The following is a 12625-nucleotide window of genomic DNA, read 5'->3' on the forward strand; positions in this document are numbered from 1 at the left end:
ATAAAATCTTAAAAAAAAAAAAAAAGAAAATTCAGGTTAAAATAGATATTAAACAGCAAAAATTCAAACTGTGGCCAACAGCAAGTGTTGGGAGGTTGCAATACAATGTCTGTGAGGTGTGTACACTCAGCAGCCTGACAGTACTTATGCCGCAATGCCACTCCTGAGTCTGCATCCCAAAGAAATTCTCAAACATGTCCATGAACACAAACAAGTCTGTTATTGGGAGCACTGTTTATGGTAGCCTAGGCACCCATCACTATGGGAATGGATGCACACCATGGGGTAGCACACTGCAGGTAGGAGCCATTAGCTAATGAATACCCAAAACCACTCGCAGATCTTAAAACAGTGCTGAGTGAAAATAGTAAAACCAGAGTAAGAGCTACAGCATTATTTTTTAAAGATTCTCTTTTTAAATAATCTCTACACCCAACATGGGGTTCAAGCTCAGAATCCTGAGATCAAGAGCCATAGCTCTACCAACTGAACCAGCCAAGCACCCCAGAGCTATAGCATTTCTTTTTTAAAGATTTTTATTTATTTATTTGACAGAGAGAAATCACAAGTAGATGGAGAGGCAGGCAGAGAGAGAGAGAGGGAAGCAGGCTCCCTGCTGAGCAGAGAGCCCGATGCCGGACTCGATCCCAGGACCCTGAGATCATGACCTGAGCCGAAGGCAGAGGCTTAACCCACTGAGCCACCCAGGCGCCCCTGAGCTATAGCATTTTTACAGGGAGAATTCTATAGCCAAATTCTGCAATAGTGTAGTGGCATGAACAGTTTTGGAATTAAAGATAAGTACACCAAAAAAAATATCACTGAGCATTTTAGAAAGAATCAAGAATCAAGGATATACATCGAATACATTAGATAAGGTGCTTGTGGCGTAGTAGAGGAAAAAAGGCATGGAAATGGAGGCTGCAGAGAAGGCCTTTACACACCAATGCTAGACTGTGTGCAAATCACAGGGTATAAAGTTAAAATTAAAAATATTTTAAATTCATGCACACATTAATTTATTCAATAAAATTTACAGAACACTTAAGTGCCAAGTACTGTGCTTAAATATATACTTTTATTGTTATTTCTGTTGAATGTTTTTATTTTAAAACCTCAAAAAGAGATATGCTTTAAGATACATCTTACCTGGAAGTGGAAAGGAAAAAATAATTTACGATAGAATTCATATACTATAAAGTGAGAAATTCATAGTTCTTAAAACAGTTTTAGAAAATTTTTTTTTAACAAATATATACATTCAAATTCTTTAAATGGCAAACTTCAATGGAAGGTTGAAATACAGAACGAACTCTAAAGTCCTAGCAAATTACATTGTCACATCTCAATCTACAAGTAAAACATCTTTTCTCGTGGCTTTCAGTGGTGAAACAATTTCTTTTTGGAGGAGAAATTTTTTCTACTTTATTTGTTCTATGTAATTTTCCCAAAGATATTTCAACTGCTCAGGAACACTTCTAGCCAGATTTCTGTTTTTCTAAAAGAATTCACAAGCAGACTGCTGGCTGCCAATGTAGGTGTTGTAGCTAATATGCTCATTACACTGCACTGCTAAGAAAAACTGATGAACACATTTAGTGCAAAGTGACATATCTATTCCACATCCCATGGGACAGAAAATGTTTTCCCCCAAAATTACCTGTTCCCTCCCTTTTTTTTTTTTTTACAAACCCCAAAAGATAACTAGTATACAAGATAATATTGGCAAACAAAACCAAAAGCCACTTGTAGGACATCGTATGTCTAAAGCTCTAAAATTATAATCCTTCAGTATTTCAGATTTTAATACTAAGAGTTAGCAGGTGGGAGGATCAAAGGTGAAAAATAGAAATGGTTGGTCCAACCACCACTACTGCTGGAAAAACACACAAGCTATGTGATCTGTCAGAGGGGTCAGCAGAATCATCAGCACACATAATAAAAGACAATATGTTAATTTATTCAGGCTTACAAATGACAATGTATTTTCATTCAATAACAATAGCTAATAATGAACACTTACTATATGTCAGTTACTGTTCCAAACATTTTATATGCATTATTTAATTTAGTCCTCACAAGAACCCAATGGACTAGGTACCTTTTTTTGGGGGGGGGGGTAAAGATTTTATTTATTTGACAGACAGAGATCACAAGTAGGCAGAGGCAGGCAGAGAGAGAGGAAGGGAAGCAGGCTCCCCACTGAGCGGAGAGTCTGATGCGGGGCTGGATCCCCAGCACCCTGGGACCATGACCTGAGCCAAAGGCAGAGGCTTTAACCCACTGAGCCACTCAGGTGCCCCTGGACTAGGTGTTTTTATCATCTCCATTTTATAAGATCATTTTTCACATCAGATGCAGACTCTTTATCATTGCCTTTAAAACCTCCATCAAATGGCCTCAAATTCCAGTATACCCCCCTTTCTGCCATTCCAGTTCTCACTTCTGACTCAAAAATTTGACTGATGTGTATCACATGAATGAAGCAGTTCTCTTCTCCAGCCAGCTTCCTTCTTCTCCCTTTCTACCTCAGAAGATCCCACTGTAACGATGTTGTCAGTGAACCCCTTCTTCATAGGCTTATTAAAAGTAAACACCATAGAAGTATATTGAGGAAAAAGTGAATACCTCCCCCAAACAAGCGAACACCTTGGTAACAGTCCTTACATTTTATGAAATAGAAATATTCTACATATATTGTTCTGTAACATAACTTTTTAAAAATATGGAATTCAAAAAATAAAAACATAATTTAACAGGGGGCGTGTGGCTGGCTCAACTAGTTGGAAGAGTATGTGACTCTTAATCTCAGGGTCAAGAGTTTGAGCCCCACGCTGGGCACTGAGATCACTTAAACAAACAAATAAAGAAGAGTTTTTAGGTGTATTTAAAAATAAATAAATAAAATAAAATTTAACAGTGGACATCTTTCTACATTAGCAAACAAAGATCCACTGCATTCCTAATAGCTTCATGAGGTTCCACTGTGTAGAAATGTCAGATGTCATTTTCTTCCTATAACAAACAATGCTACTGTATCCATATTTTTCATGCAAGTGTATGAATATATCCATAGGACAGATTTCTAGGAGTGGTACTTCTGGGTCACAGAGTAAACACATTTTAAATTCTAATAGGCACTGCCAAATTTATCTCCAAGGAAATTTATATTCCCCCCAAAAGTGTGTGAGTGTTCCAGCTGTCCCACATCCTTACCCTCTACTGGCTACCATCATCTTCCAATCTAATAGGTAAAAGTGGCAATTACATGCTTTATTTTATATTTATTTAAATTATTAGGATTATTGAATTGATAGCTTAAATAGATTTTGAATTATTATTAAGTGTAGGCTAAGCTTTTTTTTCTCTATGGAGAAAATAAAAGTTCAAACAGCACATTTACAGGGTAACTGGGGAGACTGGTAATATTTAACCAACGCAGGATTCTAGCATGGAGCAGACAATGATGTCAATCACAAATGAGTTTGATCTCTTCACTAAAGCACGCTTACCATGCACTTGAAATACACTGCTATCAGTTCTTCGAGCTATGCCATATATTTTAGCAAATGTTTCTTTTAAAAGAGTATATTTGGGGCGCCTGGGTGGCTCAGTGGGTTGAAGCCTCTGCCTTCAGCTCCGGTCTAGATCCCACATCCGGCTCTCTGCTCCACGGGGAGACTGCTGCCTCCTCTCTGCCTGCCTCTCTGCCTACTTGTGATCTCTGTCTGTCAAATAAATAAATAAAATCTTTAAAAATAAAATAAAATAAAAAGGTATATTTAACTCCACAGTCATGTATTCACTTTGTCATCTTTGCTTACTCATAATACTCCTCTGTGTGATGTCTACTTCAATATTTTGTTTTATATAAAATGTTGCTCATTAATCTGACCTTTGACCTCTTTTAGATGTTAAAGCTCAAGTCTATAATGAGTGTCTGGCCATGAACATCCAATAATATTAAGACAACTGATATGGGTAGATGTATTAGAACACAGAAAAAGGAGAATAAGAGAAGTAGATCTTAGCAATGACCATCTGCAGAGATGCTCTAGGCATTTCAGAATATGAAAACAAAACACGAACAAAACCTCCACCTACTCTATAAATGTTTACATAAATGTGATGTCTTCTGTTCATAAATGCTGATTCACTGTCAATGGCGAGATGCTTATGATTACAATGCTATTAGCAATGATGGCGGAACTGAGCTATACACACATTTTCTTACCTAATTCTCTTTGTAGACACCTTCAGGTAACAATTTTTGTCAGGGAGATTCTAATGAGCTCTAACAGGGACTGACCTTATTATCCTGATAAGTTAGTACCCATAACTGCAAAAATAAGTACCACAAATTATCTAGGATTCTAGGAAGGTTTTGACTCAAAATGATGGATCAGTAAACTCCTCTCTATGCTTCCCTTAATTCTCAAATAAAATTTATATTGTTCATAGAACAAACTGATACTTAAGACTTTATTTCAAAGCCAAAAGCTAAGCTCTTGCTACTTTAGTATGTCCACATGGCCAGTCCACATGAGCACATGACAGATCCTACACATCATCTTTCCCGTATCAGAGACTGGCAGAAAGAGATAGAGCAGGGGGCAGGAAAGAGCAGAACACCAACATGACAAAGTGCCAAAGCTAGGCTATAATTTATCTTTTGGTCACTCATGACTGCACTGTGAAAAAGCTGACACAAAGGTAGGACCCATCCTTCCTTTGGAGGAATACAAGTATTGTATGAAAGCATCTTCCTAACTCACTAACAACAGAGCTGCACTCCCACCCCTCACATAACTTGCCCAATGAAAGAAGCGCTGCTGGGTTCTAAAGGCAATGAGAAGGAGCTCTGTATTCTGGCAATGGGAGGGAGCAATGAAGACCAGCTTCCCGGGCTCTAAACTCTGCCAGACTGCCCTGCTAATCCTTCCCAAATCCTGCAATGCTGGGGTGGGGGTGGGGGACAGAATAGAAAACGATCCAAAACTGAATCAAGGACAGTAGCTCTGGATTACAGGAGGTCATAACATGCCTATTTGAATGGGGGTGGGATGGGCATCGAGGCAGTCGCAGGGCACATACAAAAGCCTGTATGTTTATAAAAACAGAATACAAAAAAAATTTATCCCTGATCCTTGCGAAGCGGTAACCAACGTCTGCCCCCAATCATTTGTCAGCCCAGGCTGCATGGAAGGCACAGAGTAGCAGGCATTTTCACACAGTGAGGCTGGAAGAGATTCTACTAGAGTGTAAATTACTAATTAGCTCAATAGAAGACAAAGAGAGAAAATACCTGTCACAGAATGCTATTTACAACTTGACATATAATAAAAACAACCCCGAAAATTTTAGAAGAGTGCCTTACTTTTCAGACTTCTATTAACAAGTAAATGGCAAAGGAACAGTATTATAGTCTTTAAAAACTGCCCATGTCTCAGAAACAATAATGCATGACGGGAAAGGATGCTTTCCAAATAATTTATAATTTTCTCATCCTTATGAAAGCTAAGTGTTTTTAATTATTACAATCAGCTTTAGTAAGGAGCTATATTTCATAGCTTTGATGATCACTTAAAGACGTGGGGTGGGGAGAAGCCCACAAGTGCTGTATTTTACATACAGAAGACCATAGTTAATAGTCCTTATACTAAAACTGAACAGGCCTCAATCTGCAGGTCATGTTTTTATGAAATGGACTGGCTACCATTTTAATAAAGACTGAGGATGAGCTGGAAGATAATAGTGGGATGGAGTCAGTTACACCTCCATATATGATGACAACTGAAAAGACTCAAAATTTGGGTTTATTTTGGAGGAAGGTAATAACATGTTAGGATATTTATATTCATTCCTCTACCATAAGGCAAACCTGTTTGTATTAACTGCAACCTGGTTCTTTTTTTTTTTTTAATTTTTTTTTTTAATTTATTTAACAGAGAGAGATCACAAGTAGGCAGAGAGGCAGGCAGAGAGAGAAGGGGGGAAGCAGGATCCCTGCTCAGCAGAGAGCCCGATGTGGGGCTCGATCCCAGGACCCTGGGACCATGACCTGAGCCGAAGGCAGAGGCTTAACTCACTGAGCCACCCAGGCGCCCCTGCAACCTGGTTCTTAAGGAAGTACATTCTGCACTTAGATTTCTTCCCGCTCCTTGATGCTACATAAGGATCTTCAATATATGTATTTCACCTAAATATGTCTCAGTCACAGTGATGAACAGGCCTGTGACTCCTGTTTTCACATAACAATCACCCAAACAGGGTGCATGAAAGGCTCAGTCCATTAAGTGTCTGACTTCAGCTCAGGTTATGATTTTGGGGTCCTCCTGGGATCGAGCCCCACATTGGGCTCCTCACTGAGTGGGGAGTCTACTTGTCCCTCTCCCTCTGCCCCTTCCCCTACTCGTGCACGCTCTCTCTCTCAAATAAATAAAATCCTTAAAAACATAATAATCACCCATATGTCAACAGTTATCATATCCTGAGGATTCCCTTGTGTGTGGACACATCATGCCAGATGCTAAGAAGGTCCCCAACAGAGGTGTACACCATGACATGGTTTTTGCTAATGAGGGAGGGGGCTACAAATTTGTCATTCACAGGTGAAATTAACTAAAATCAAACATACCAACTTAATATGCATTCAAAACATTCTCCCCTTTCCTTTTTAATTTTTTTAAAAGATTTTATTTATTTGAGACAGAGAGAAGGAACAGGAAGAAGGGTAAAACGGGAGAGAGAAGTTAAGCAGGGAGCCCGACATGGGGCTCAATCCTAGTACCTTGGGATCATGACCTGAGCTGAAGGCAGACGCTTAACTGACTGAGCCACCCAGGAATCCCCACCTTTTCTATTTTTTTTTTTTTTTTTTTAGATTTTATTTATTTATTTGACAGACAGAGATCACAAGTAGGCAAAGAGGCAGGCAAGAGAGAGAGGAGGAAGCAGGCTCCCCACTGAGCAGAGAGCCCGATGTGGGGCTCGATCCCAGGACCCTGGGACCATGACCTGAGCCAAAGACAGAGGCTTTAACCCACTGAGCCACCCAGGTGCCCTGCCACCTTTTCTTTTTAAAATTAGGCCTTCTAGGGGCGCCTGGGTGGCTCAGTGGGTTGGGCCTCTGCCTTCAGCTTTGGTCATGATCTCAGGGTCCTGAAAATAAGGCCTTCTTATCCACTTTTTTTCAACTTTTCTTGAAAAATATTCAAATGAAAGAAAATGATAAAGCAAAAGGGGCAAATAAAAGCAACTGGTGAATCTGAATGAGGGAAGAGAGAAGTTCCCACACTATCTTTGCAACTTTTCCATAAGCCTGAAACATAATAAAAATATCAAGTCACACACACAAAAAGAGCGTTAACAACAGAAGCTCTCTCACACGGTTGCTGAGAGTTTCAAACAATTCACATACTTAGCTCATACTGGGCACTTAGTAAACACTAATTATTAGTTATTTTTAAAAAATGAGAGTGGATCAACTATAACAAATGAACCACTCTGGTGAGAGAATGTTGATAATGGGAGAGGCTGGCTGTACATGTAAGGGAGCAGGGGGATACAGGAAATTTCTGCACCTTCCTCTCAATTTTGCTGTGAACCTAAAGCTGCTCTAAAAAAATAAATAAATAAAGTCTTAATAGAAAGGGTGGATCAATTTACTTAACCAAATTAAAGCATACATAAATATATTTAGTATATTGTTTGCACAGACACACATAAAGAGAAGACAGTAAAAAACCAGGCAGAATCTGAACATACTTTGCTTACAGACATCTGCACTGGAACTGGAGTTCCATTTTTCCTCAATGGGCAACAATCTCAACTATAAACCTATATGTGGTTTAAAACGAGTCTTTTTATTATGTGAAAAAGATAGGTAACCATTTATCTGCAATGCACTTAGGCATTTTTACTGGTTTTAGGTTGTTTTGTTTTATGAACACCATTTTGTAAAGAAAAAAATAAGGGCATGTAAGAACCCTGATGTAATCTCTGCATTAGACATAGCCCTCATGGTGTTTGTCCCAGGTTCCCCATCTAGCAAGCCACTGAGGAAAGGTCAGTAACAGAATCACAGGGATAATCTCAGGACTGGCAAACAGGACAGGTTAAGGGATAAAATAAACCAGCACTGTTTAATCCTAATCTGGAGAAGAACATGGAGACTGATCAGTTCACAACAGTCAAGCAGAGGTAATACCAGAGCAGAGACAGCCTGCAAAATGCCAAGGTTCAAGTCCTATCCCCACCACTTGGTAGAATTCTACAACTGGAAAAAAAAGTCTGAGTGACTCCTTGAGGACAAGTCATTTAATCTCAAGGAGACTTTATTTCATCACATGTAAAATGGGAACAGTAACACCACCAACCTCATAGGGTTGCTGCTAGGAGTGAATGAGTTACAATCTACAAAGAACTTACAACAATGGTTGGCATAAAAGCATATATGTCGGCAGCCATTGTTATTAAGTTTATGAAGTACTAGGGTCTTCTTAATACTATAGTAAGCACATATTTTTACTCAAAAATGGAGAATAGGGCAACAGAGAACACATACAAATACAGTATTAGGTGTATGCTGGTTAGACAGAAGGCAGACTGTCCTACTAGAGAAAATAATTAAATACCAGAAAAGATTATCTACAGAGGTTGCCACATTCTCTCTGAAGATTTATGAAAACAGGATAAATTTTTATCTACCTGGGATGATTTAAGTGGGATATTGACTGAAGTTGCAGGATAAACTAGAGGTCCTTTCAAGGTCTCTTCCCATCCAAAGAATCTACAATTAATCAGAAAAACATTTAAGTATGTAAAACCTACTCACCCAAATCTGAACACAGAATTTAAAAGTTTTTTGCTTAGCAAACAAGATTATAACCAAAATAGAGTTCAACTGAGTTCACTTGAGCAAATGAAAAGAAAGCTTACCTTTATCACTGAGTCCTTATTGATGAATAGTATTATCTGAACCAAAAGATTACCCATTTTCAGTTTTAGAAATATCAACTGAGAAACAATCATTCCCAATAAGAATCAGTGTATTTAGCACACTACTGCGGCAGATAGAGACAAAAGACAGAACCCAACAGACTTTTTCCCTTCTTCACCAACATCAAATAAGTCTAAAATTATTTACATGAAGACATCAAATATAAAACAATTACATTACAAAAACAGCAAAACCATAAACAGAGTACAACCGACTAGTAATACCAAACTTATCTAGACAGGAAGGGAATATGCACAAACATCCTACAGAAACAGGTGCCCCACATCAATTACTCTTCAGCTCAAAAGTTTACATTTCAGACTAATCCTCTTAAAATTTAGCAGCAAAAATAGTAATTTCTAAAAATCTTCTATTAAATTACAAAATCAATGTAGTCACCTTGACCATCTGCTTAAGAGAATCCAGAATCCATGAACACAGAAGCTGAATCCAGATAGATTTTAGATTCTAAACTGACAGAAATGAACATCAGTGATTCTGATAACCACTAATCAAAATATAAGTTTGTTGTTACAAATGCTATCATCTTTGCCATTTACACAAAAACCCATAAAACGAAAAAAAAATCCATAAAACGGTGGCAATTCAGAATTTATACAACTTTGGAAAAAAGTCATCTTTATATATCCGAATGTATACTAATAAAATAACCACAAATAAGATTCTCAAGATCGGTTTGCATTTTTTCCTTAAGTAAATTATAGCTATCCTTTGGAACTATCAAATAAAAAGTAATAATCATTCACATTCGTAACTAAATGTAAAAGCTTCAGAATAAATATCATCAAACAAAATAGTAAGGATAATCTAAATTTTGTCCCAAATTTCTCATCTTCCTTTATATTTCCAGAAGTGTCTTAAAAATCAAAAGCTTCTAGGAAATTAATATTAATATGGCCTTCTTTATTCACAACTACAAAACAGGAGAGGCAGTGGAGCTGTCCAAGGCACTACATTATTGTATGGAGGCTTTTTCATGATAAAAAAAAAAAAAAAAAACCTCAAAAATTCACTACTTAACCTAAAAAAGAAGTCCCACTCTAAAATCCTCCACTGTTCTACAAATTTCCCTTTCTTTATTCCATTTAGTTAATGAGTAAGTCACCCACTACAGTGTGAAATGTCCCACATAAAGCTAAAGGCAGCTTAGGAACTCAAAGCCCTCACAGTCCTGATTTAAATCTCTTCCTCAGCAAACTTCCCTAGTTGGTTATTTGCTCTCTTCTGAAATGATTTCTCAATATTCTCCAGCCACCAAAAAACAATTAGGCAGAAATCTGGTTGGTTAATCAAAACAAAAAGATGTTTATCCTTCTCTATCTCAACAACAGTAGGCTCTCCATTGAAAATGAATGTGCTGTGGCTAAAGCACTCTGCTCAGTGCTGTCAGGTACACCCTGTTACAACACAACACTATCACACCACACAGGAAGAGCCATACTGTAAGTAAATAAAACCTGTATTCCCATCATCACAATACTAGCGAAATGCAGAGGTTTTCAGCATCCAGTTGATCCTTCATCATTCACAGAAGAACAAAATCAAATCAAAATGGGTCTCATCTTTTCAAAGTAGACATGAAAGTCGAATTAAAAGCAATAAGAGGTGAAAGCAGATTCATGATGCCTTGAAGAGAAAGACAGGTTTCTGGAATTTCCTACTTTTGTAGACAAAAGGACCCACAATTTCAACACACAGTTCTCTTCTCAACAAAGAACTCCTTTCCTGCAAACACCCACCACCGCTCCCCAACCTCCACTCTTACTTTCCAGGTTTACTCCTATCTCTAGGTCTCTGTTCACTCACCATGGTTCCTCCTCTTCTGCACCAAAGGCTCCCTACACTTGATCCTTCACTATAGCATCTGTGCCCTGACCCATGCAGACTTTCTGGAACATCTCCCCACAACCTGCACATTTGATTCCCACTCCTGCACAGTCTAGTCCAGTTCTTCATCCAGCAGGACTTCTCCAGCTTCCCTTAATCCTATTCTCTTCCCTTACACCCCATCTCATCCTTTAAATCCCAGGGCCCATCTCTTCCTTGCTTCTCTCACCATCCCCTTTTAGCCCTGTTTCTCCACCTCACTGTTTTTACCTTGGATCTGGCTGAACCTAGTCAATTAACACAATTCCCCAGTTACCATGTCCCAGACCGCCATCACTCCTTTACACCCTTACTCTTTTCTCCTTTCAGCTTGTCTGGCCCCAGAATTGCCCTATAAACGCCTCACCTCTCATCTGTTTCCATTCACCCTTCCACTACGCTAATTCCTAACTCCACCTGGTACTCGTCCAGTATCTATTTCACCCTCCCTCACTTTCAAGAATTTACACCCATCGCCCACCCACTAACCCATACCTTTCTCAGAACCTCGCGATTCCCACCCCACCGCGGGTCCTAGTCCTTCAGCTCCTCTCGCTCTGCACTAGTTCACACCCTTGTCACGTCTGGCTCTTCATCACCCTCTCTCCTCTACTCCCAACTAGCACCCCAGCTCTGCCCCTCCTAGCCTTCCACTTCCAACTCTTCCCCCTAGCACCCTCACCCTGCTACCATTCCCTATAAAGCTCTCGTCCTCAAACCCCTGCTCTTAAACCTAACCCCAGACCGGGTCTTCCTAACCTCATTCCCTGCTGGCTTCCTTAACACCCATCCTGGGTTTTGCCTCCTTTCTACCTCCTTGGCTGGCTTTTTCTTACTCCTCCTCTCCCTGCCTTCTAACCCTTTCTCCCCTTAATCCTCCTCATCTCATTCTTAGACCCGTTCCCCCCACAGCCCCTAAGCCTTCCTTCGCTTCTCCTCTCAAGGCTTTTTTTTTTTTTTTTTTTTAACCCCAATCCAGTCGTAACCCACCCCGCCAAAATAATGCTCTGGCGCGCCCCGACTGCCGGCTCTCGCCTCCGCCGGCCCCCGCCCCGGGCGCCCCCAGCCCGCCGGCGCCGCGGTCCCGCCCCCTGCCGCCGCTCCTCCCGCCCGCGAGGCGCGCGCCGCCTTTGTCGCCCCTCACCCGGTGTGTGAGGATTTGGCTTCTTTAAAGGGGAGGGCCAGTGTGCCGGAGACTCCTGTCCCCGCCTCCGAGTCTTAGAACAGGCTCCCTGGCCGTCGCGTCCTCCCCGGTCCCCGTCCCCCCACCCCCTGGAGCTACCCCCTTGGCTGCCTCCCTACCTCCTCCGCCCCCTCCCCGACCCCCCCCTCTATTTACCGCCATCATCAGCACGCGCGAGCTGTCACCAGGGCGCGAGACAACCGAACACGGCCCCGCCCCCTGCCCGCCCATTGGCCCGCCCGCTTGAGCCCCGCCCCCCGGACCCCGCATTGCGCCAACGGCGCAGCGCTCGGCCCCGACCCCGGCACAGACTGCCTCTCCGAAGGTTCGCGCTGCGGGCGCAAAGTTTAGGGTTAGCCACAAACGTGCGGCCGATTTGAGCCTGGCGTAAGGGGCGGCGGCGTAGAGGGGCGTTGTGAATCGCGGGTCGAAGTTTGGTTGAAGCACAGCAGGGTAAATAAGGAGGTTTCCAGACAAAGAGACTCTTAAAGGTACAGAGTCTTAAGGCTGTCCCTCCTCCTTAAAGGGCCAGACTCTCCGAGCCCATCTCCGCC

At 40.9% G+C, this 12625-nt stretch overlaps 1 protein-coding gene across 8 annotated transcripts in view; it reads right to left on the reverse strand.

Annotated features, from left to right (window-relative positions):
* USP49 (ubiquitin specific peptidase 49) overlaps nt 1–12392 on the reverse strand; it is an 88137-nt gene extending 75745 nt beyond the window's left edge. For 5 of the 8 annotated variants that reach the window (XM_082733045.1, XM_082733038.1, XM_082733043.1 and 2 more), the window contains exons 1-2: nt 12033–12207; nt 8710–8791 (exon numbers count right to left, since the gene is read on the reverse strand). The gene's annotated coding sequence lies outside the window, so the exon portion shown is untranslated. Of the gene's footprint in view, nt 1–8709; nt 8792–9400; nt 9475–10828; nt 11936–12032; nt 12208–12227 lie in introns of those variants that run through there. The other 3 variants (XM_082733040.1, XM_082733042.1, XM_082733041.1) reach the window with 3 other exon arrangements.
* Nucleotides 12393–12625: the final 233 nt, after the last annotated feature.

This window comes from Mustela nivalis (assembly GCF_964662115.1).
Source record: "Mustela nivalis genome assembly, chromosome: 5".
Lineage (NCBI taxonomy): Eukaryota > Metazoa > Chordata > Mammalia > Carnivora > Mustelidae > Mustela > Mustela nivalis.